This window comes from Lepidochelys kempii, chromosome 10 (assembly GCF_965140265.1).
Source record: "Lepidochelys kempii isolate rLepKem1 chromosome 10, rLepKem1.hap2, whole genome shotgun sequence".
Taxonomy (NCBI): Eukaryota; Metazoa; Chordata; order Testudines; family Cheloniidae; genus Lepidochelys; species Lepidochelys kempii.
This window is the reverse complement of record NC_133265.1, coordinates 74,833,744-74,858,508: the sequence shown is the minus strand read 5'-3', so window position 1 is coordinate 74,858,508 and position 24,765 is coordinate 74,833,744. Positions and strand designations below refer to the sequence as shown.

At 38.9% G+C, this 24,765-nt stretch overlaps 1 long non-coding RNA gene across 9 annotated transcripts in view; it reads left to right on the top strand.

The window, feature by feature from the left end:
- The window catches only part of LOC140895064 (uncharacterized), a 131,882-nt gene that overhangs the window by 69,570 nt on the left and 37,547 nt on the right, over positions 1-24,765 (top strand). Inside the window, exons 9-11 of one of the 9 annotated variants that reach the window (XR_012154071.1) lie at positions 13,098-13,178; positions 13,956-14,094; positions 22,106-22,222. The exons of 3 other annotated variants lie outside the window; for them this stretch is intronic. This is a non-coding gene — a long non-coding RNA (uncharacterized lncRNA). Of the gene's footprint in view, positions 1-1,339; positions 1,502-13,097; positions 13,179-13,955; positions 14,095-22,105; positions 22,223-24,765 lie in introns of those variants that run through there. 5 more of the 9 variants (XR_012154074.1, XR_012154069.1, XR_012154080.1 and 2 more) reach the window with 5 other exon arrangements.

The following is a 24,765-nucleotide window of genomic DNA, read 5'->3' as shown; positions in this document are numbered from 1 at the left end:
ATACTCTTGATTCACATTGGTGTAGCTGAGATCAGAATCAAGCTTGAAACTTTTAGCATCAGTTTAATCTAGAACGTTTTTAAGGCACTTGATAATAAAAGACAAACTTCCTTTGAAAGCTAGAAATAAAATGACCATCCATCTACTAAGACTTCACTAACAAATTGTTTAAACTCTTTACTGAAAGAATATTTGTATCCCCACAAGAAGTTTTGAAATCTGGAACAAAATGTTACCTGTTGGCCAGATACTGACCTCAGCTACTCATGTAGAAATCCAGATTAACTTCACTAATGAAGTGAGCTGTAGCTCACGAAAGCTCATACTCAAATAAATTGGTTAGTCTCTAAGGTGCCACAAGTACTCCTTTTCTTTTTGCGAAGACAGACTAACACGGCTGTTACTCTGAAAACTAATGCTGTTACTCTAAATTTACATAATTGTAACTAAGATCCCATTCTGGGTTAGCTAGCGTATTTGAATAATTATTTAATAGGAATTACTGAATCCTTTTTTGATTTAAAAATGTTGTTGGATATTTCAAAATGCTAAAAGGCCAGAAAAATACAGTTTTAATCACAGCTGTGCGTAAAAGGTAGTACAACTCAAAAGAATATTTGGCATATAGGGAAACAAAAAAAAAAGCAGATTATGCTTTCTTCCATTTGGCTCGTTCAGTCTGTTTAGAACAGAAGAACGGCCATACTGAGTCAGACCAAAGGTCCACCTAGCCCTGTATCCTGTCTTCTGACAGTGGCCAATGCCAGGTGCCCCAGAGGGAAAACAGAACAGGTAATCATCAAGTGATTCATCCCCAGTCGCCCATTCCCAGCTTCTGGCAAATTACACACCTTTCTGTGGTGTTTGGTCTATTGTATCCATTGAGAGAGCCCAGGATGCAGTAAACACATTACAAAGAAATCAGCATGCATTTGAAATTAAAATAAAATTTAGCATATTGTTTAGAGAGATGCAGAATGATCTAACACTACTGTTATCTGAAAGAAACACAGGCTGATCAAAATTGATAATCATTCCTCCTTTGAGGGACTGATAAAACTTTAATTAAGATAATCTACTAGAAGGTCATAATGTTTCATGTGTGACTAATTATGACTGACAAAAATATTAATTTTAACAAACATCAATTTGTAAATTGCCTGTTATTTGTAGAATAAAAGACAGTGTGTGTGTGTGTGTGTGTGTGTATGCACCATTTATAGTAAAAACATCATCTAGATTTTTAGATACCCTATAACATTTCATGTAAAGTTTTCTGATGTCAAACCAATGTGTATAAATATTGTACTATTTTTCACTATTATTTGTATTATGGTAGCACTCAGGAGCCCCAGTCATGGACCAGAACCCCATTGTACTAGATGCTGTACAAACACAGAACAAAAAGATGGGTCCTGCCACCAAAAGCTTACGATCTATGTATAAAACAAGAGATTACAGATGGATACAGTCAGACAGATGGAAGAGTACAATTAAACAATGAGAGAACATTGGTAAATATGATAGACCATGGTATGAACACCCCAGCATCCTAACATACCATCCTAACATTGTGATGGTTTTTGTAGACATATTGGAAAAAGAGAGTTTTAAGGAAGGTTTAATGGAGCATAATGACTTAGTTTTGCAGATGTCTATGGGGAATTCCTTGCAAGTGTGAGCGGTAGCATGGGATAAAACATGAAGGTGTTTGTTTGAAAATGCAGTAAGTGGGCAATGGAGGCTGATTAGGTTTAGCTGACCTCTTGATACTGAGTGAGAGATGAGAGACCCTGAAGGACCCTGAAAGTAAAGACAAGTAGCTCATGTTTGCTGTAATAGAGAAGGGGAAGCTAGTGGAGGGATGCAAAGAGAGAGGTGTTATGGTCAAAGCAACAAGCTAGGAAAATGATTTTGCAGCAGCATTCTGAATGGATATGAGCAGTGCAAGATTGCACTTGTCTAGGCCAGAGAGAGAGGGATGTTGCCGTAATTGAGACACAAGAACCTTGGTGAGAAATCTAGCTGTCTGGATGGACAGGGGCTGGTCTACAGATGCTCCCCGGGTTACGCAAGACCCGACTTACCCAAATCCGCACTTACGGAAAAAGTTCAGTAAGCTAGAAATAGGAGGCTGGTTTGTTTGTTTGCTTGTTTGTTTTGCATAATGGTCGGGTATATGTTTCCGACTTACGCAAAATTCGAGTTACGCAAGGCGTTCTGGAATGGAACGATTGCATAAGTCGGGGAGCTCCTGTATACTACAGCTGTAATTTGACCTAAGTTACACTACTTCAGTTATGTAAGTTACATAACTGAAGTTGACATAACTTAGGTTGACTTACAGCGGTGTCTACACCACACTATGTGGATGGCAGATGCTTTCCCACCAATTTACCTTTTCTCGGGGAGCTGGAGAACAGGAGTTGACAGGAGAGCACTCTGCTTCTGTCATCTCCTCATTCTATAATACAATAAATATGTATCTTTATTTGATGGAAATATCCTTCAGTATAGTGACTGAATTAATTAACAGTGATCTTTTGCTCTATTTTTTCTTTTGTAAAGTGTGGTTCTGCTCTGAAGGAATGGTATTGTGTGTTCCATGTTTGCTGCTCAGTGACTTCCAGATCAAATGTGCACTGTTTATAAGTAAAAACTGTTATTTTTCTAACTGATCACACTACAAATGCAACTTAAGACCTGAAAGTCAAGCTGTGTTCTTTCTGACTCATGCATTATTATCACTAGTAATAAAGTTTCTGTTGATCAGTTTCTGCCTGTCTCTCACTCTTAAGGCTATGTTGGCTCTGCCATGCTAACACAAGTAGGAAGTAATAAAAACTTACTTTTGCCCCCATATTTTGTAAAAGACTATGAATGTGAAAAAACACGGGAGCAGATCTTTTGAGAATACAGGTGCGATTTTACACAGTCTTTTTTTTTTTTTAAGAGTAGCACTGTACTTTGGATTCTGAATGAAGCTCACAACTGAACTTCAGAGATGGGGAAATTGAACCCCGTGCAGAGGCTTATCACGAAGCCTTTGCACCACTTAAGTTCTATAGAAACTTTCAGACTATGGCTCAAGTGGAATTTAAGTCATGCATAGTCATTGTGTGGGCCATTTGCACAAAGTGAATTGTACCCACAGTACGTTTAAAAATATATATAACAGCAGCTCATATCTTTTCATTGGCTTAGTGACTATAATTCATGTACTTGCCTCATCACAGATTAGTTTTATCTTTGTTTCTATAAAGTTTTTGAATGTTTCTGCAATATCATTATCAAATGGCTCACCATAAGAGGCCTTCTCCATTTCAACAACTGATCCTTCATCACTTAATCTTGGATTCTCAATTATTTTTATCTCATCTTGACCTATGTCTCTTTCGAAGGGAGGGATAGCTCAGTGGTTTGAGCATTGGCCTGCTAAACCCAGGGTTGTGAGTTCAATCCTTGAGGGGGCCATTTAGGGATCAGGGCAAAAATTGGGGATTGGTCCTGCTTTGAGCAGGGGGTTGGACTAGATGACCTCCTGAGGTCCCTTCCAACCCTGATCTTCTATGATTCTTAGTTGAGTCAGAAAAGACTACAGCCACAATCCACTTTGACAAGATAAACTGTATAACCAAGCAAAGTAAATGATTTTATACTAGTATGCTCACACTTTTAATAAGTTACTACTTGTCTAATACATTCTTAGCAATAATGTATGTAATCAACCATCTCAAATTGTGAGAGTTGGGAAGAACTTTTGTTCACTATGCCACAAAGAGTGTAAAGGTCTTTAAAATGATGAAAATCAATGGCCTTGTTGATGTATTGTCCAGATCCATTGTTGTTGATATAGTGAACTGATATTACCATAAAAGATCAATTTTTGTCTTGAGGTTCTCTCACCTGTGCTGATTGCCACATTTTGCACATATTTAAGATACTGACATTCAGTAAGATGCAATGATGTAGGTTAGTACCCCCTCCTGATATTTCATTCTAGTTGTTCATTTCCAGCCACAACTTCAAAATTATTTTGATAACTATGAAAAGCTCTGAATGACCTGAATCTATGAATGGTGCCTCCATAACCAAACCATGAATTATAGCATTTTTACTTTAAGTTGGAACAAATCTCAATTTATCATCATCATCAAAACTTATTTCTAATAATAATAATAAAAAATTATTTCTAAACCAAAAATGTTCATGATGAAGGCTTTCAGGTTTTCAAATATTTCCACTTTTTTCTTAAAACAAAACATTCTGAAATATCTAATTATTGGTTTTTTTCTTTTTTCACTATTTTTTCCATTATGCCACTAACTGCAACAGAATGAATGATATATTAGGTCCCCCCCCCAACTTTCATTATTATCATTTTTCTAGTTTCCACTCTGACTTTTACAAATCTTTAAATTTGGAGAAGTTACATAATGGAAAAAAAGAAAAATTAAAGTCTATAACTCTCCAGAGTGGCTGAGTTAGGTTCAGTTTTCCTTCTGCCACTCTAACTTTTCAAAAAAACCCACCAAACTCTGGATATCCTTCATATCTATTGTACTGAATACCAAAAAGAAAAACAAGAGAAAAATGGACAGAAAGGGGGAACAGTGAAATTCAAAATTTAGATTTTGTTGTGAAAATATTTGAAAAAATGTTCCATTTTGAACCTTACAAAATGGTGATAACTTCAACATTTTGATTTTTTTCATGAAATTGTGTTTTCCATTTTTCAACCAGCTCTTGTCTTGAGACTGATCATTATGAGAAATCCTGAAACTCCAGCTGTTTGCATCACTAGGGTTATCTCAATTCTGCTTGGCTTGGATTCTTCTTTTACAAGACACTATCCACAGCTACACTGTGTCTCTTCTGAATTGATTGTGGTTTTCTGCTGCATATTTTGAGTCTGCACAAGTCAAATGTACATTGGATTAATCAATCATTGGCCTCATGTATCACTAATGCTAACTACTACATAAAGTGACTCATCTCTTAATTATTCCAAATACCAAGTGAGTACTCTTGTGACAGGACAATATGAGTTTGTTTGGCATACTAGTGATTAGTATAAAGTGGACTTGCAAAATGATCATGAAACTGTATCCTGGCACAAACCTTATTTACCCATTTCTACTATGATGGTGATAATGGTAGAAAAATCTAATTGTAGTTCACTTGCTCATTAATAAATTACCCCCAAAGAACTAGTATTTTCTTAAAAGTCATAACTTGAAAAATCTGACAATATTGAAAATACAGTAAAATGTTTATTACAAATATTAAAATAGTTTGACAAACTGATTAATAAACAACCTCATGAAGAGTCTCGAGGCAAATGACCCACACCAAGGGGTTGTGGACAACAATTTTTGGAGGGGGAGGGAGGAGGACGTATCTCTTTGGAAGGAGGGGGGCTTACACCTTCTGATTGTATTTGATTTTTCAATACTGTAATTCAGTATAATAATGATTAAGAATATTACCACTTTGTACTTCAATAGCACCTTCCATTCGTTAATGAATTAATGAATGCTACTTTATGATACCCCTCTGGTATAGATAAATGGAATCATCGCCATTTCATAAATGGGAAAATTGAGGCACAAAAGAGATTAAGTTGCATACTCATGGAAATACAGGAATTCGGACACACCCAGGAATAGAACCCAGTAGAATTGACTCCAGCTGGTGTGAGATTGCCACAAGAACATTCTTTCTTTTACTTTATATGCAGAAGATGCTTGTTGTTTTTAGTGAAATCAAGACAAGGTGGGTATCCAGTTGTGCCCCATTCAAACTTCTGAACACCAGAAACAACAATCTATTTAATTTTTCTTTTACATTAAGGCGACATGTTGCATGCCAATCATGCCTGTATAGAACTTAAATCAACCGTACATAACATAGTTGTTCTTTCCCTTGGATTAAAGATACGAGTTCTGTTAATCCAGTTGGTGATGTGCTAGAGTAATGTAATATCAGCCTTATCAAGTGAAGTGCTAATTAGACAAACAGCTCTATAACCTGGTGTACTTTCCCACAGTTTTACACAGCTAGATGCTGTGGCATTGCCCAGCTAGAGCATTCAAACAGTGAAACAACAGACATTTCTCCCTTTCTTTGTTTTAAGGGCATATCCTGACTTTTTGGAAAAAAACAACAGGAAATGTATAGTTATGGGCGAGGAAGGATGGGCTGGCAGCTAAGGCCCTGGGTGGGGAGTCAGGATATCTGAGTCCAATTCCTGGCTGTACCACAGACTTCATGTGTGACCTTGGACAAGCTATTTAATCACTCTGTGCCTCAGTTCCCCATTTGTGAAATGGGGATAGCGAGACTTCTTTTCTCCTGTTCTTTGTCAGCCTTGTCTATGTACAGTGTCAACCCTCTGTGGAATGAACCTTTTCCTACTGTCCATACGTGAAGCATCTAACACACGATGCTCTGATCTCAGTTGGTCCTCTAAGTGCTATTATAATGCAAATAATTAATAATAATGGACCAGATGAAAAATCTCCGCAACTATCAAAGATACTGAGCAGTCACTGAACCCTTCTCAGATATCCCTGTAGCTAGAGGCTAGTGGGAGGGCATTATTTGGTATTGCCACATATAAATTCAGTCTTTCCTAAAGGCTATATGGATACTTTAAAAACAATAGACAAAGCTTTTCTTGTGAATCTAAAATGTTTTTGAATGTTTCTTTTCATCCACTGCTCCAGATATGACACTGTCCATTTCATGGTCAGGAAAGAATGGAAATGCCTGCCAGAAAAATCACAAATCAAAAGAAAATGGTTTATGAAGCAAAGAGGTGTCTTTTCCAAAGGCTCTCTCTCAAATTATAGGACAATTAGCGTGGGTGGGGCAGATATTATGAACATCTAACTGGTCTTTGCAGATACTTGAATGGCCTGATCCAAACCGCATTGGTATCAATGGAAAGACTTCCATTGACTTCAGCTGGAATTTGCATCAGGCCCTATGTTTATATCTAATCCTCGTATTAAACAAGTCTAGTCCACTTGTAACCATTATATCTATATCTAATCAAGTTTCTAAAACATATTTAGACAGAAATATCATTGGCCTGAATGAATTTCTTTCTGCATCTGTTTCCCCAGAACCTGTCAAAAAAAAAATAATCAAAGGCTAGTACTTAGATAAACAATATCAAGATGCTTGAGTACTAAGCAGTGATAACATTTTACCTTTGTTTGCTGTGAGAAAGAGGGTTGTACATAAGCCCCACAGAGTTTTAACTTTCACCAAGTTAAATAAAGGTTTAGTAAATGGCATTCATGCCCTTTTAACCCCCAATATCCAGAGTGCATCCTGTGTGACCATTCATTACTTATGAAATGGCTGTAATTTATACCAAATGGGGTAGGTGAATTCAAACAGAAAGATACCGTCAATGATAAAAAGATAACACTTCTCTGTAACAGATGCTTCATTTTATGATGGAAATGGGGAAGCTGAATGCTGCAGGTGCCGGGCTGACATTAGGTCTGTGGAGAATCATTAGAGCCTCCTTAGAGAACTAGGTTTACTCTGTGTTTAATCAGCCACAGTCAGAAGAAATGGCTTCATTTCAGCTTGATGAGAGCCAGATTACAAAAGGAAGATAGATGGCCAATAAGGTTCATCACTATAAGCATATTGTCTTAATTTGAAGAAACAAGCTGGCATCCTGTGCTGAGGAAAAAGTAAAGTGCAATATGGCAAGTATCAAAACCCAGTTATTTCAAGTCTCTGTGCTCCCCATAATGAGAATTTCTTGGTTGTTCTTCTTTTAACCAATATATTTTTTTAAAACAAACAAACAAATAAAAATGCAACACACCACAAACTGCCAGAGTTACTCATGAGATTCCAGTGCTTTAGGTTCCAAAAGGCTGAAGCTTCTTGAAATATTTTGCTCATCTTAACAATTCTCCAGACGTATATATTTGAGTTGACTGTTGGTCAAAATGGTCTCTGCCCATAGTATGAATATATACCTTCTAAAAGGGTCGAGGTGAAACCATCTATCAAAACCTCCCAAGACACTCACGGTTCAATTGGAACAGTGAAACGGTCAGCGAATATGGGGATGCTTGTGCCAGCAGGAAAAGGTTCTTTCAAAGGAGGTGGACCTAGACCAGTGAACTCATTCCCACAAGAGACAGTTTGTTTACTTGCAGTGTTCGCAGGTTCGGCCAATCGCAGCTCCCACTGGCCGCGGTTCGCTGTCCCAGGCCAATGGGGGCTGCGGGAAGCAGCATGGGCAGAGGCATGTGCTGGCCACCACTTCCCACAGCCCCCATTCGCCTGGAATGGAGAACCATGGCCAATGGGAGCTGCAATCGGCCGGATGTGTGGATGCTGCCGGTAAACAAACCGTCCTGGCCCACCAGCGGCTTTTCCTGAGGGGCCGTGGGCCAAAGGTTGCCGATCCCTGATCCAGATCTTGATTTGCAGAGGTGCTGCGCACTCACAATTTAATTTGAAGTAAATTGGGAAATGTGGGTGCTTAGCACTTCTTAAAATCAGGACAGCAGTAAATGCTCCAAAGAGATTACAGTCTAAGGACCGGATCCAATGGCGTTGTTTCCTCTGACTTAATGTACTTTGGATCAGGCTCTGAAAGATGAAAGGGTGAAACAAATGGAGTAGGGCTACAGGGGGATGGGTAACATTAATAATCAGCTGTTTCAGCATAGTCTGTGTGCACAATTTGTAGGTATAATAAGCAGGATTCACAATATGCCACCTGCTTAGCTGTTATCAGATGGCAGATTTCCATATGCATCATGGCAGAGGGGAGTTTTAAGGAGGGACTGGAGGGAGGCTACTGTGGTTGCTTTATGGAGCTCGAGGAGGTGTTTTCAGGCAGCATGAGAGCATGAAGGTGCTTAAGGGAGAAGTGGATAATCAAGGTTGGCAGAGCAATGGAGGGGGTTGACATCACACTGACATAACGGATGGACAGAACGGGGGTAAATTGTGAATTGGCTTTGAAGGGAATGATAAGAAGTTTGTGTCTGATGCAAAGGAGAAGCCAATGGAGAGACTTAAAGAGGAGGGTGATGGGTGATGGATCACCAGGATGTTCTTCGAAGCTGCATTTTGAATGGAGTTGAGGGGGATGAGGTTGTTGTACTCAGGACATGAGATGATCATCTAGAACGTCTTGATAGATAAAATAGAAAAACAAGGGATAGGAGTATCCTCCAATTGTCACTAGTATATTATAGATCGTCCCATGCAAATAGTATACTATCTGCCATTTTCCTGGTGTCCAGGAGGGCTCTTCTGCTAACTTCCTTGTTTCATCTCTTTCAGCTTCTATTCATTCAAGAACTCTTAACCCGATTTTACACTAGTGCAAATATGAAAGTGAAGGAATTACTCATGATTTACACCCTGGTAAGGGAAGAGAATCAGGCCTTTTGAGTCCCTTGAAGCATCAGGAATAGGCTCACTTTCACCTCACCACTCTTGTTTTCCTAACATACCGAAAAATGGGTCTCAAGCTTAAGGAAGAACAATAACATTCATTTGATCCTCACATGCTTTCCAAATGCCTCCTCATGAAAGCAGCCCATGAATAGTTACACACAAGCAAGTCCTTTTAAACAGTTCTGTACTTGTCACCTCTGTGGGTTTTGCAATATATGTTGCATCTCCATAGAGAGAAACCTTTAATTGTCCAACCCGATAACTATTTTATAGCTGGTACTGACACAAAAGTGGAGTGAACTGATCCCTGAACTGCTCATAAAAGTGCATTTGCACAGGCTTCTCTATGGAGTGAGCTGGAGATGCCAAGATAGTCTGTGAATACATTATCAAACCTTACCTTTTCTTAGGCACGTTAACTACATATTTCAGAAAACGATAGGCTGAAACATTCACAAAGTGGAGACTTAAGAAGCTTAACAATTGGTAGAAATATTATCATCCACCATCGTGGTAACATTAAACAGTCATTCCCACCCACAGACATATGCACGCATGCTGGATTTAGGCTTAGAAAACTGAAAACAACACTGTAAGTGTGTGGTCCTCAGTGTTCGAGGATGAAGTGAGCAGAAACGTTTCAAGCATGCTCGCTGAAAGAGGTGTGGGGGAAGGGAGAGGAGCGGATTTCCCTGCCTTAGTGACGATCACTTCTCTTTCTACATACTGCTAAACTATACTTGCCAGGTATGGCTTTTATCCTTCCTTCTGAAGAGCAAACCTTTTGCCTTTGGAATGCACCAAATAGTATGCAGTTTAAAAAATATCACTTGGTGAAATATTCTCAGACTTCCTATAGGCCCTTCACCCCCTGCCTTGCCACTTAGCAATTACTTAATGTAAACACTGTTATAATTAATGGTGAAAAACTGATCCTCAGAGGCATCTGAGCTCTGCACCCAAGCTAGGGGAGGGGAGGGGCATCGATAGCTTTCTGCATTTTGCCCCACCCCCCAATATCAGTTGGATCCTTGGCATAAATTAGAGCAAGTTCAGAGCTGGTTTAATTTGCACCAGTTGAAAAGACTTGCTAGAGGTCATTCTGTTGGCACAGGATTGCTGAACACTCTGGCCATGCCTCCTTCTGTCCCTAGGATACCCATCGCATTCGGCAATGCCCGGAGAAGATGGGCAGATGGGGTGGCATACAGCCAATTATTCCAAGTTTATGACACCTGGGATTCCCCAGGAAAAGAGGCTGCCCTGTTAGGACATCTCATAGTTCCCTTTTCATTGCAGCAAAGGGGACAGAGTGTGTGTCAAGCCTGAACTTTCTGACTTAAGTTCTTGTTTTAAAAATGACAGGTTTCAGAGTAGCAGCCGTGTTAGTCTGTATTTGCAAAAACAAAAGGAGTACTTGTGGCACCTTAGAGACTAACCAATTTATTTGAGTATAAGCTTTCGTGAACTACAGCTCACTTCATGCATCCGATGAAGTGAGCTGTAGCTCACGAAAGCTCATGCTCAAATAAATTGGTTAGTCTCTAAGGTGTCACAAGTACTCCTTTTGTTTTAAAAATGAAGCTCAACTTTGCTTTTCTGCAAATCACTCCTATGTGAATCAAAGAGGGGAAGACAACAATGTAAGTGGACACACACCAGCTTATTAATAAGCTTTGGGCAAATGCCAATGTTAGCACTGGAAATGCAACATCATTGGTTTTGGGTAGAATTTCTGCCACCAAAGGGCCTGTAAAATCTTGCTCTTGTGCACAGACTTTCCTCAGTTGAAGTCGATGGGTAAATAAGGGTTATTCACAATGAGTAAGGGTTTTTTTCAAAGCTGGGACTTTATTCAGTGACACAATTAAACAGATACCACTTCTCACCTATGATGGGCATGCGGCATCACATTGGATTCTGGCAAGAAGGTGGAATTTTCTTCCAAGCACATCTGCTGTCTGTGGACGACATTCAGTGGAATAGATTTTTTTTCCCGCCTCAGCGTACGCACGTGCCAAAGCCTTCTTGCGAAAAGTACTTAATGTTCTACAGCACGTCAGTCACACGGTGCCTGCCAGTGCAAAATGAACATACTTCCTGGGAGAGATGCCATTTGCACTGGCAGCAGAGCCTAGTGAAACAATCATGTCGAGGCACTTTACACATGACAGTGAAAGTGCACACATGTGAAGAGCTCCGAAGTACAGTGCTGCAGATCTTGGCGCACTATTTTACAAGTACACATGGAGCAAGAGAATCCTGTGCCAGTGACAGCTGCAAGTTGGTGGAATTAGTACCCACATAAACAATATATTTGTCAGCAACCTAGGGAAGAAGGTGCACCAACGTTCACTCCAGATAATATCACTGCTGGGGTCTCTGGATATACACCATAGTGTATTGTGGCCTGAAGGAGGCTACTCAGCCAATATGGTTCTATCCACCTATCTGATCATCAATGTATATCTCACTTAATCAGTTCCCTAATTGCAGGGGACAAAGGAGTTGGTGGAACTCCCTCCCTCCTATTCTCTGCCTGTGGCACACAATGCTTTAGTCTTCTGAGGGTTGTAATACTTTGGTCTAATTTGGATTGTTGGGTTTAATGTGCAGATGACTGAGTGGTGTTGGTTGGTGACCTGTGCTGTATCAGATTAGATGATCTCTGGTGGTCTCTTCTGGCCATGAACTCTGACTCAGTTGGGTGGTACATATGCAGAATTCAACAAAAACACAACATTTTCCATTGTGGATCAGACCACTGGTCCACTAAGCCATCAACAGTGGGTAATACCTCAAGTTTCAGAGGAAGCAACAACTAAATATATAGACACCCTAGAATGTACCTAAGACACTGGTAGAATGCTTTACAGGAAGGAGTCTTCCTGACCGCTGCAGAACATTGTTTGTCATGAAGCATAACGTTTGATTTCCCTTATACTGGTCTGTATGGCTACCCAAAAAAGCTCAGATTCACCCCTCAACTGGCATTAATGGGTGTGCCAAGAATCATTTCAAACCATAGCTAGTCAGAAAAATTAAAATGATCTAATTAAATTCCTGCCACAGTATTTGAAGAATGTTTTTTTTTTTTAACCTTGAGGATATAGAATAACCTATGTAACAGTGAGGGTATTGCAAGGAAGAGGGAAATCTGTACCAGTTGTGAATGGTTCCTGGAGCTAGTTACTCACTCAAATAAGAAATTGTAAAAGAGAAAATTAATATATTTATCTTCCAGAAAGCTGCCACTTTGTATGTCTGTATTCACAACTTCATTGCTGGGTAGCTATTCTCTGTTTGCTGTTGTAGTTATGTCACCTCATTTCTTTGCTAGCGAGAGAGGACGAAAAAAGATAGTAATTTATGACTCTTATTAATACGGTAGGCTGGATGTGTTGACAACATGTCAATAATTATTTCTGGAAAGACCCTAGCAGTAGACTCGAGGACTCTGTAAGATGACTCATTTTACCAGAAGACAGATATGTGTGACCTGAGCTTTATGACAGATGTCAAATATATCGAAGTGTGGTATGAGGAAGATCATCTTATTGGCAAAGTAATGAGAGGCCACTGGGAAGATTAATGCGAAGTCTGACTTCTGTTGTGTGTTATGTCCCCCTTCCCCATTTTTTCTGTAGGTGAGACAGAGGAAAGAGAGGGATTGCCCATGGTCTCGGGTAGACCTGATGTGAGAGCAATTTGGATAAGCAATAATCCCGGTCAGTGTGACACCTTCCTTTCTACTGGGAGAGTTTAAAAAACAAACAAATAAACAAACAAAAATACCTCAGCAGAAATAATCATGGCTTTTGATAAATCTGTGACTCTGCTCTATGTGAGTCCAACTCACCAAACAGTGTGGCTCTTATCTTCCAAGTGGTTAGTGACTTTGAGTGCCCAAGTTGTGACACCGTAAAGGGGTCTTATTTTCAGAAAGTGCTAAGTACCCACCTCCTGAAAATAGGGCCCTTTTGTCTCAAATTGATCATGGTCACCCCAAAATGGAAGCACCCAAATTCACCCGTCTGTTTGGAAAATGTAGACCCAGAACATTTTTGTTTTCTGATGATAGCACAATGACACGTTCTTTTCAAAGCTGCGACATTAGTCCCTGGGAACAGCTGAGGCACCTTATTTGGTTGGAATTCCTTGTTTATTACTGATCTGCACAGGAGCTGCTGGCATTGCTGCTAATTCTCCCTTGAGAAGGCAAGAGAGAAACAGAGTTCCTTTCAATCTAACTTCTAGAATTCAATAAGGCACTCGGATATCACAGTGATGGTCATGGCACTGCAGCCTGGAATAGAATAGAACAGAATAGCTCTGGCAGCTTGCCATGCAGTCTAACAGTTTGCGCACTAAACTCCATTCCCAGCAGTGTTAGGGTTCTCAGATTACCACAATATGGTGGCCTTCAAGGGTCATGCCATTCCATCTTTCTGTTGGCAAGCACACCTCCCACATCTCTTTTCTTTTTCATGCCTGCTTATCCCCAGAGGAGCGGAGCTCACAGAGATGTCACCGTAAAATAAGGACACTGGATTTGCCCTTCTATGATGGACGGAAGGCTACAGAATGCCACATCGATTGCAGAAACGCTAGGGCAGCACAACCCATTCAGTATGACAGGCACAGGTGTGTCCTTTCTAATGGACAGTGTTTAATACAAAACATTGTGTTTGAAATATGAACCAGCCCTTGTGTTTATAAAAGGTGGTCATTTGTGTAGATTCCCAAAGGATGAATTACCCCACCATTCCATGCTCCTGCAAGAAGAAACTGTTAGGAACTACTTCTTAGGTTTCCCACTGGCTGTTCTGAATAGCTGGGTGCAAATCCTGCCCCTTCATCTTGATAAAGTCTAAAATGCACATTAGGATACTTAGAACTGGAGCTGGGTTAAATGTTTTGGCCTCTTCCCCATTTTTTTCCCCATTGAAAATGCAGATTTGGTGACACTGGAATATTTTGTGAATTCATGTTGGATTTTTTCCAAATCGTTTTGGTGGGGGGGAGGGCGGGGAATGAGAAAAAAGGTCAAAATGTTTTGTTTTGACATTTTTGTCTGAAGATAAACTCCTTTGGCTTTTTGACATGCTGGACTTTTTGGAAAATTTCATTTTCGGTTTGACCTGAACCAGTTCTTCCCCTCTCCCCCCACAATTGTCAGGGCTATTATTCACACAGCTCTATTGAGGACCACTATGTGGCTGGAGCATCTGACGATAGCTGACTTCACTGGTTGCGCCACTCCACAGGGTGGGAGGGGCAGCTGAATCTGCCCACAGGCAGCACTACTGATGGTACAGCAACTTTGGAGGAAGAGTCTGTGGTCCAGCAAGCTATTGTTGACCTCCTGTGTGCACAGACAGGGCTGTTTTCCTATGAAACAGAGGTGTTTGCACATAATATCAAAGTCAAAGTGGCAAAATTATATACTTCAATTAACTGAGCTGGTTTTTCAGCCCTCATTTTTTATCTGTGCCATTTTGTTTTTTGTTTGCATTGCACAATGAGGTCCTGCTCCATGACTAGGGCTCCTAGTTGCTACAGTTAGACAAATAAATAAATAAAAATAAAATATGTCTTGGTTCTCTTTTCACTGGAGACATTTTTGTCATTTAAGTGAGGTTTTCAAGCTGGAAAATATGAATATAAGGCACTTGATGAAATGGAGGGTACTTCTTGACTAAACCAAACCCAACCAAAAGTTCTTCCAACAGAGCAGGATATGTAATACATACATCAAAATCAAGAAGATCATGTTCATGGTTTCACCAGGAATAGGACAAGTTTCTTTCATTCACCTCCAGTAGTGGCACGAATTTAACTATATTGCGTTAGCAGACGCTGCTATATTAATTAAAAATGTAGTTCTAATTATTTACCCTAGTTGGTTCATACAAATCTCAGAAGTGTAATCAGTGGGCTTCCTTAAGGATTTTCTCAGTATTCAGAAATAGAAAGGGTTTTTCTTTTCACTTTACTCGGGAGTCTATTTAGACTCTGCTTTTTTTACTTCCAGGTCACCAGTCCTCATCTGGGCCAGTTGTGTCAATAATGCTTAGCAATCATATAGTACTTTTACATGTGCAAAACATTGTATGGATCCACTAAATTAATCTCACAAAACCCTTTTGAAGTAAAAGGGAAAGTATTATTATCTCTATTTTACAGATGTGGAAACTGAGGCAGAGAGCTAAAGTGACTCATTCTTTGAGGAAATGGCAGAGACTGGAATAGAAATCCGGATAATCAGACTCTTAGCCCTGCACTTGTTCTTCCATGAGTAGTTATGTCTGATGGATGATTCTTCAGTGGTTTGATGTGCTGAGATTAGTTCTTGCATCTGAACATAGCAACAAAAAATTTACAAAGAAAAATATCATTTTTTTATGATGAAAATTTTCTTTCTTTTTTCTCTTGAAAAAATGAGTTAGGACACTCAGGGGTCAGATCATTGTAATTTAATAGGACAAGAGAAGATGAGTATGAGACTCTTAGCAAACCTTTACATATCCTTGGCATATCTTTAGTCAAGTGTTTACTTTCAGCACAAGTTGTGTTTAGCATGGCAGATGGATAGCCTTGTTGCAAACAGCAGAAAGAAGCTCAAAGCAAAGAGAAGTGGAGGGAAGAAGTGGTGAGGTTAGAGACAAAGAGGCCTGGCACTAATATTCTGCAGCTCATGCTTTGTTGGGTGCATGAAGGAGGTAGACAATATTAAAACTCTATCTCCAGCACATGGTGAATGGTAAAGAGTGGATGAGGAATTCTTGGTTTTTCTTCCTTTGTCAAGTTCTCTTTTCTTCCGTTTCCAATCCCCTCTCATCTCCACACTTCACTTTTTCTCAGTCAGACGAAGGACTCATCTTGAATAGAAAACGCTGCATCATCTAAGCTGTTACAACATAATAGAGAATGATGTAACTCTACACAGCCTGTCATGTACCCTGGAAGTGTAATTAATAGGTGTGCTCTCCCCACTACCCAAGGCTTGACTGATACAATTTGGGATATCAAATACCAGCCTGAATTGTTTGTTGTGGGTACAAGTAACACAGGTAAGAACACCTGTGAACCAAATACTCTTTATGAATTCTGGCCCCCATTCATTATATACTTTCTGCAAACAGTCAGTAAAAAGAACCAAACATAAATGATCATATAGCTTGAAGAATCAGACTTCTGCAATGATATGAGGCAAGACTATATAAAAACATGCTTTAAACAACAAAGTCATCAGTGTTCCAGGTCCTGCAGCATGGATTTCATTGAAAATCAAGTGCCCTTTAAGCATATTTTCATGAAAATATATCCAGTATCCCTTTCATTATATTTCCCCCCTCCCCCCTTTTCCCCCATTCTATTTCTGGTTTGACCACATATGAACCAAGATTAAATGATTTAGACACCTTTTTTTCCCCCAGCAGCTAGTTGCATTTGCAGTCTTCTAGAAAAGTGGTTAAAATGAATTTTAATATGTTGATAGCACTTATTGAAGAGCTTAATATTCATAATAAATACCCCTTGAAAGTAATCACTAGCACATCCTTTTGACAGAGGGGTCAAGGCTGCTAATGACAATAACTACTGCAAAATGCAATTCAGTCAATTACGTTAATTAAATTTCAAACTCTGTAATGTCTTCCCATTTATATAGTAAACTAATAGGGGGGAAGAATACCATCTTTATCTACCTCCATTTATATGTCCCAAAATGTTTCCTTATGTTTTGTTTTAACATTTGCAGCTCTCACCAGCTTCTCAGAACATTTAAGATAATTATGGGTTTGGCAAGTAAAGCTTATTCTTCAGCAAGAAAGGTTGAGATTTTCTTCTGAATGTTCTTTTATAGAATAAAAGCTTTTGCTTCACAGATACTAATCTGGTATTTACAGACTAGCTTATTTTGGATAGTGCTAGCATTCCAGCGTAAATGGTAGAAGTGTCTACATTTCAGCGAATCCTTTTTTAATTATATTGTTTGAAATTGGAGTGAAAAGGAACACAGCTGTCTGGAGATTTTAGTAGTATACAGGTAAGAGTATACATAATGAACTCATGAGAAATAACGGCAGCAGAGTTTTAATATATTTTGTGTCGAAGGTACTTTACACTATGGGCCGGATCCTCAGGTGGTGTAAATTGCCATAGCTTGATTCTATATAGGTTCTTACACCACACTCATCACAGCAGTATCTGAATTCCTATTGACTCTAATTCATATACACCAGCAGCAGATTTGACCCATGTTTGTAATGGTGTAATAATGTGTAAAATTTAAGTCCTACATTATCTGGAACATACATGAATTAAATTACAACCACCAGTGACAATCCTACTCTGAATTCAGTAAAATCAATAACATTGTTCACGTGCACACAGTAAGTACTCATGTGAACATTTGTAATGAGACAAGTGGGATTGTTTTTGAGGCAGCTACATGAATTTAGTGACTATTTTAGAGTTGTCTATCTTTTGGGGAGCCCCTTATTTTGCCAGTAGTATAATCTTTGTGATCAGCAGCAAATAAGGTTTGAAAAAGATCCCCCTAAGCAAATGCATTAGGTTCTGAAATACAGACTGGGGTATTTTCTTTGCATCTCTGTGTTTTCGCTGAACTCTTGTAAACCGCAACAGTATCTTCAGTGGGCTTCCAAGTTCTCTGACAATGCTATAAATTTCATTAGGAAGATGAAGTCCTACAGTGCAATTAACTCCAAAAGTGGTACAAAGCAATAGCTTGGAGATACTGGCCTACAGTACTTAGCACTTAACTCTGAAATTCAGATAAGCCCTATCAACTCAGGGTTGTGTTTAATGTTCACTCCTGCTTATATACCGCAGACACAACCTAGCGGTCACAGTGTTAACACTCCCTAATATCTATTACAATTAGTTTTTGATTAAGAGGCCTAGCATGGCTTTTGAAGCCTTTTATGTTGTGTCAAATGGCTAGTGATGGAGTGAGATGCACAGACACCTCCCAGTAACAAAGCATCTTGTAAAAGGTTTCGAGTGAACTATTTTATCATCCTAATGGAAACCAGATGACTCTAACTCCCCCTTTAATTTCAACTATTTACTGAAGAGTCCTTGTTTTGAATTACTTAAAGATTTATTCTAAACCACTATCTCATGCATTAAGAATCACGACTAGCAAAGCCATTTCAAGTGGAGCAAAGCTTTTAAAGACAACTGTGACCGTGTCATTGCATTTTATTCTTAAGCATATACACTTTGTAATGCTTTTGAATTTTTATATCTCTGCTTAAATTTTCTTTCTGATTATCACAAACACAGCTTTTATTCAAACATTTTGACACTGTAGTGGAGCTTCTAGTTGTGATGGCGATAGCCAGGGGTTTTATTCCACATTAGGATTACTGATGACCACAATTTGGCCCTGATCCTCCATGTTGGGCCTGATTCTTAGCAGAGTAACCTTGTTGACTTCAGGAGAATTACCTGAGACAGGGCTGCAGGATGACGCGTGTAGAGGAAAAGCTTGTCCTCAGTATGCAGTTCAATTATTTCAACTGAGCAGTGAGATCTTAGGAGGAAAACCTGAGCCACGCTGTGTTGGTTACTCCATCGTAATGGCTGGAATTAGCTCCCAGGGTTCTAGCATTCCCCATCTGTCGATGGAAGGACTTCAGGGTGGATCACCTATCGCTGCCCCTACTCCCCTCTGGCACATCCTTTCCCTTGGCCCAAGTCATTCTGCACCTTGCTGCCCCAGGAATCATCAGAGAAGTGGGCTCACTACTGCAGCCTCAACTCCTGCTGCCTCCCGGCTTGTGCAACAGAACTCCCCCATTTCCATGCAGCCTCCCCAACACAAAGAGCAAGGCTCCCCCCCCCCGCATGAGCTAGGATATGAACTGTTTATCATGATGTCATGTAACACTGTTGCTTACATCTGTGTCAGTATTTTACTATGCATACTTTCCCATTCTCTGTGGAATGTCCTTCTAAGATATGTCCAGGCAATACACTAGAATATTTTGTACTCAGTAACCCTATTTGTGTCAAACAGTAAAATATTTCTATATATTTAAATAGTATTAGGGTGTTGAATGGTATTAATGAGTAACATGGATAGTTTAATGAATATGGAAAATTGTAGCTAAATTAATATTGAAAGAAACTCTTGCATCAGGAAAGAAAGAGGTAAAGAAAAAAAGCTTTAAGCATGTAGGAATAGGTCATGTATTAAAGTATAACCATTAAAAATGTTTTGAGAAACCAATGATTACTCTGAATAAACAGAAGGCATTGTGCTTTATTTATAAAAAAAACACCAAGCAAATATTGACTTCTCTTGAGGTGGTTATCAAGATTTATTGACCCTTTGGGACAATGAATCTTCAGAGTTACAGAAACAAGTAGTCAATATGTATTGTTATGAAACAGTCATTGCAAATGTTTTTACTGTAAATATCTCCATTCGGTTGATGGATTTCAAAAGTCTGACTAGTTTCCCTTTGAAACCAACATTCCATAATATGTGGAGATGTACTTTAGCGGTACAGGAAAAACAAAGAAACATCTGTTCACTTCCTGCAAGGGGACAAATAACTGCTGCCAATTAGGATGCCATTATTTATATATGTGATCTTATTGGCTCATCAAAATTGAATAATATTTGTCATCACCAAACTCAGCAGCATATATGGAATGCACTAATTTCTATAGATGATCTGATTGCATGATACTGTTCCATACTTCACTGTTATTGACTCCTGAAGTTGGACTTCAGAAAGTTACTGACTCTTTACCTTGATGTTATCAGCCAATTGCGAGGAATTTATTTATTTATTTATTTAAAATGTATGGGACAATACTACTTAGAGCTACAGATGGGCCCAGAGCTGGTTCTAGGTAGGGATGGGTGAGCAGAAGTAGCAGCCGGGGGGTGCTGCCCTGTTGTGCTGCTCAGCTTTTTCTTTCTCGACTATTTGGGACAAGGGGCAAGGGGGGCATGTTGAAAACATTTTCTGCTCTGGCCTGCAAAATGGCTGGAGACATTCCTAGATTGGCCTTAACTGCACAATTCAGATTTGGATCCAGGTCTTAACAAATTCCAAATTTCAGAGGTGCATGAATTTGATCCTGGCTCATCTTTGTTTAGAAGTGACTTAATAATAATAAATAATAATGGAATACATTACACATTATACCCTGAGATCTAAAAACACATCACAAACATTAATTCATTAAGCTTCACAACACCTCTTCAGTGCAGGCAACTATTATCTACATTTTACAAATGGGAAAATTGAGACACTGAAACATTAAATGACTTCGTGACGGTCACACGTGGAATCAATGGCAAAGCTGGAATGAGGGCTCAGGTGCGCCGATTCTCAGTCCCTTGCTCCAACGACTAGGCAAAATTGCATCTTACACATCTTTGAAATTAGTACTCTCAAAGTCAATTAAGTACAGAAACATACTAGAGGCCAGATGCTGGCTGCCCCTGAATGTGTGCATAAAGGAGCTGGAGGACACAGATACACTGTACAGCTGAATAGAGGGCAATCGGTTTTCCCGTGCTTGTCCTCCTTGGACTTGATCCAAAGCCCATTGAAAGCAGTGGAAAGATTCCCACTGACTTATGCAGTCTTTGGCTCAGGTCCCATGACTGCCAGGTTCTGGGGAGCCATATTGTTGGCCAGTCCCCAAAAGGGGCACAGTAAGAGTGTGTCAAGGATCCTGACTCTCTCTGCACTGGCTGGCAGTCAGAAGCTGGCACTAAGGGGAAAATAGACTCACCTTGTGAGTGTGCCCTCTCCGCAGATTTGCCCATAGGCAGCGTGGTCTGGTTTAAAAGCTAAGAACTGGCCCTAAGTAAACTATACAGATTGCATTGTTAACATCCTGGCTAGGAAGATTTAGTTGGGGTTGGTCCTGCTTTGAGCAGGGGATTGGACTAGATGACCTCCTGAGGTCTCTTCCAATCCTAATATTCTATGATTCTAACATTTTTTTCCATGGCATCTTGGGCCTGGAATTGGCATCCTTTTTTATATATTTTAAATTGAAATAAATATCTGATCACACCCATTTAGAACACACTGTGATTTTTTACATACTACGCAAATGGGCTCTGATAAGGTCTCCTGGGATTATAATATGGGGAAAGACACTTTATCCAACACTTTCCTATATCAACACAACAATATTTGTCAGCCATTACTTTCTCCCTAACCATTACTGGCATATAACAGCACTCCTGGTTCACCAACCCAACCATCAGAAAGCTTTTCTGTTTCGCGATGTAACATGCCATCTACTTTAACTCGATGCTTTGACCCCTTTTATTGTTCTCTCTCTTTCCCTCCACTCTGTTCTTCGATTGTGAATTCACCTTTTAGCTGATGGTAGATGCTGTTATAACGTAACCCAACTTAAATAATGTAATTTTCAAGATGAGTATGTCATATTGGGTACAATGCACATGAGATTCAAATACACATTTTTTATTGTGACTGTATCACACTTGAAAGTAACGTCATTTATCTTTACAAATATTTGTGCACACATACATATAGAATCTAATATATAAGTATTATAATGCTTACCATTCAGTCCCTTGTGAGTATTCATTCCTCAAGTTTTGCATCATTTTTATTACCAGGAAGAAAACCCAATAGGGCTGGACAGAAAAGATACAGTTGAGCTGAAGAGCTAACCATAAATGAACAAAAATCTCACTCCTCAAGGCATATTTGAGAGAGAAATGCTGAGAATGCAGGTGTGGTTTTTTTTTTTTTTTTAAATCTTGGTAAAACTTTTACCATTGGCAATTTAAATACATTTTGCTGAGAATCAATACACAGCTCCCATGATCATCAATAGGACACTAAACTCCAACATTTATATATTTTAATTTTTTTTTTCAGTAATGATCTAAAGGAGGGGCTATATTTAAAGGAACAGATAAGTTTGGGGATGAAATCAATCCTTTATTTCTGAGATGTCGTCAACAGAGAGCATTGTGAGCTCAGGGTTAGAATCAATTGCAGAATAAATAGCTCTGCAACACTTTTTATCAATGATTCAAATAACTTTACTGTGGCTGCCTGAATTAAAAAATAATTTGTTGGGAAGGCAAAGGAGAGAGCAAGTGAGAAATTAATGTCTTAAAATTAGGTTTCCTCTAGATTTAATTCCAGATGCCTTTATATATTGGTTCTTGCCCTTCCCAAAGTTACTTCTCTCCAATATTTTCATGAGCTTGTTGTAAACTGCCAGTTTTCCTGTGTTAATTATTAATATGACCTGTTTATGTACTAGTTATCCAGCTAACCATTAATGTCTGTTTACTCATTGATGACCTTTGCAACTGCGTACCAGTCTCTTGGCCTGTAAATGTCAACATTTTTTAAAATAATCGAAATGCTCTTCATATCTTATGACTATCTAACCAGCCCCTTAAAGATTTTTTATTTAATGGAAAAACAAAATGTAAATACTGTCATTTTGCAAGGATTACAAGTCACAGAATTATAAGTGAAGGGAGTTTAAGTGAGAAAATCTGGAAGAAAAAAATCTCACTATAAAATTCTCTCACTTTTGTACTAAAAACCAAAAGCCACCCAATCAACACTAGAGGACCAGGACCTAGTCCTGGGGAATAGAACACATTTTTCTCAAAATTTCATTGATAAGCACTTCCACATTCAAATAAGTCTGCAGGATTTATCTCTAGTTAGGCAGTCAGTATACATTTAGCCTGACACTGGCAAGACATTTCTATTCCACACACTCTCCTCCTAATGGCTAAAACTTAGATTAGGCAATATAGCTGGATTAAGGCTGCAAGGGGTGACCTTAATTTTACCCATCACTGCAAACTGTGTATCTTTGGTTTTTGCTAATTACGTTAGCCTAATTTAAACAGACAATCAGAAGCCCAGTTAAATACAAAAAGGAAAGCATTTCCCCCTAGAAATGTTGTGTATGATGGTCTCTCCCTAGCTGTTAGTGAAATTATAGAAGCAGACAGCTTTTCTTTTCCTTGGTCAACTAACATCCTTGACTAGGAAAAGCCCCCTTGAAATATTATCTTTGCAATAACATTTACAATTTCTAGATTTGAAACTGGCTTTTTACTGAAATATTTTCAAATATTAACATCTTCCTGTCCATAAGTAAGAGTGGTGGCATTTACAGAGATTACAGTTTTGAGATATGTCATGTGTGTATGTTCACATTTTCTCGTTTGTTGAGTTCTAACTTCAATAACATTTTGGGGGGGTATTAGCTACAACCCAGAATGCTTACTATGACTGCCATTTTGTGTTGAATTTATCTTATAGAAAGTAAACTGTGGAGCAATCTGTCAGAAGTCATTGTATTTGCAATCTTTGAGGATTTGGATTGGGACTGGGTGGAAGGTAAACTTCCTAGATCTCCGCTCTGAGCTGCATAGACCATTTCGGTTCAATATTGTGAAGGAATTTGGCTGGGCAGTAACACATTTCCTTAAACACTATGCTTCTGTACAGGATGGTTATACAGTACTTCAAGCATATAAATGCCTCTCAGGTTTTCTGTTATCTGAATGATAACTCACCTTGTCTTTCTCAGTGTGGTAGGTAATAAATAGAAATCTGGACAAGAAGTGAGACATTCTGACTTAGTTAAATCTTTTGGTGTCCTGAAAAAGACAAGTAGACTCAATTACTATGCCAGCAACTATATAAAGATTGTCAAATTAAATATAAAAGCTTATGTTTAAATAATGGTATGACAAAACCCAAGAAAAAAGAGAAAAATCAAAGCTATGCTGACATTGTGACCTGAAATCACCATGCTATGGAAAAAAAAAAAAGATGCCCTCTAAAATGTGTATTATTGTCCTAAGCTTCTAGAATAGAGATTGAGAGGCTATACTTGGGTAAATCCATATTAACCTAGACTCTTAAACAACTGGCTATTGAGGCATTAATTCATGCTGTGTTCCCACTATACTATAACCACTTCTTTTTGAAACAATTCCACAGTTCATTTGCTAAATATGTATGCATAAAAGGTAATAATACTAATGCCTTACACTTTCAAAGAGCAGCTTAATTAAGCCTCCAAAAATTCGTATGAGGTTAGATAAGTGATATATTGATTTCACTTCACACACCACTGAAATGGTTCAAACACAACAGCGGGTTAATAGTGCACAGTAACACTACACAACAGGTCTGCAACTGAAGAAGCATACCATATCCGACTGAAACTTCAGGGGGAATTTAGGTAGAACATAATTATTTGTACTGGAGCTTCTCCAGGACATTGGGT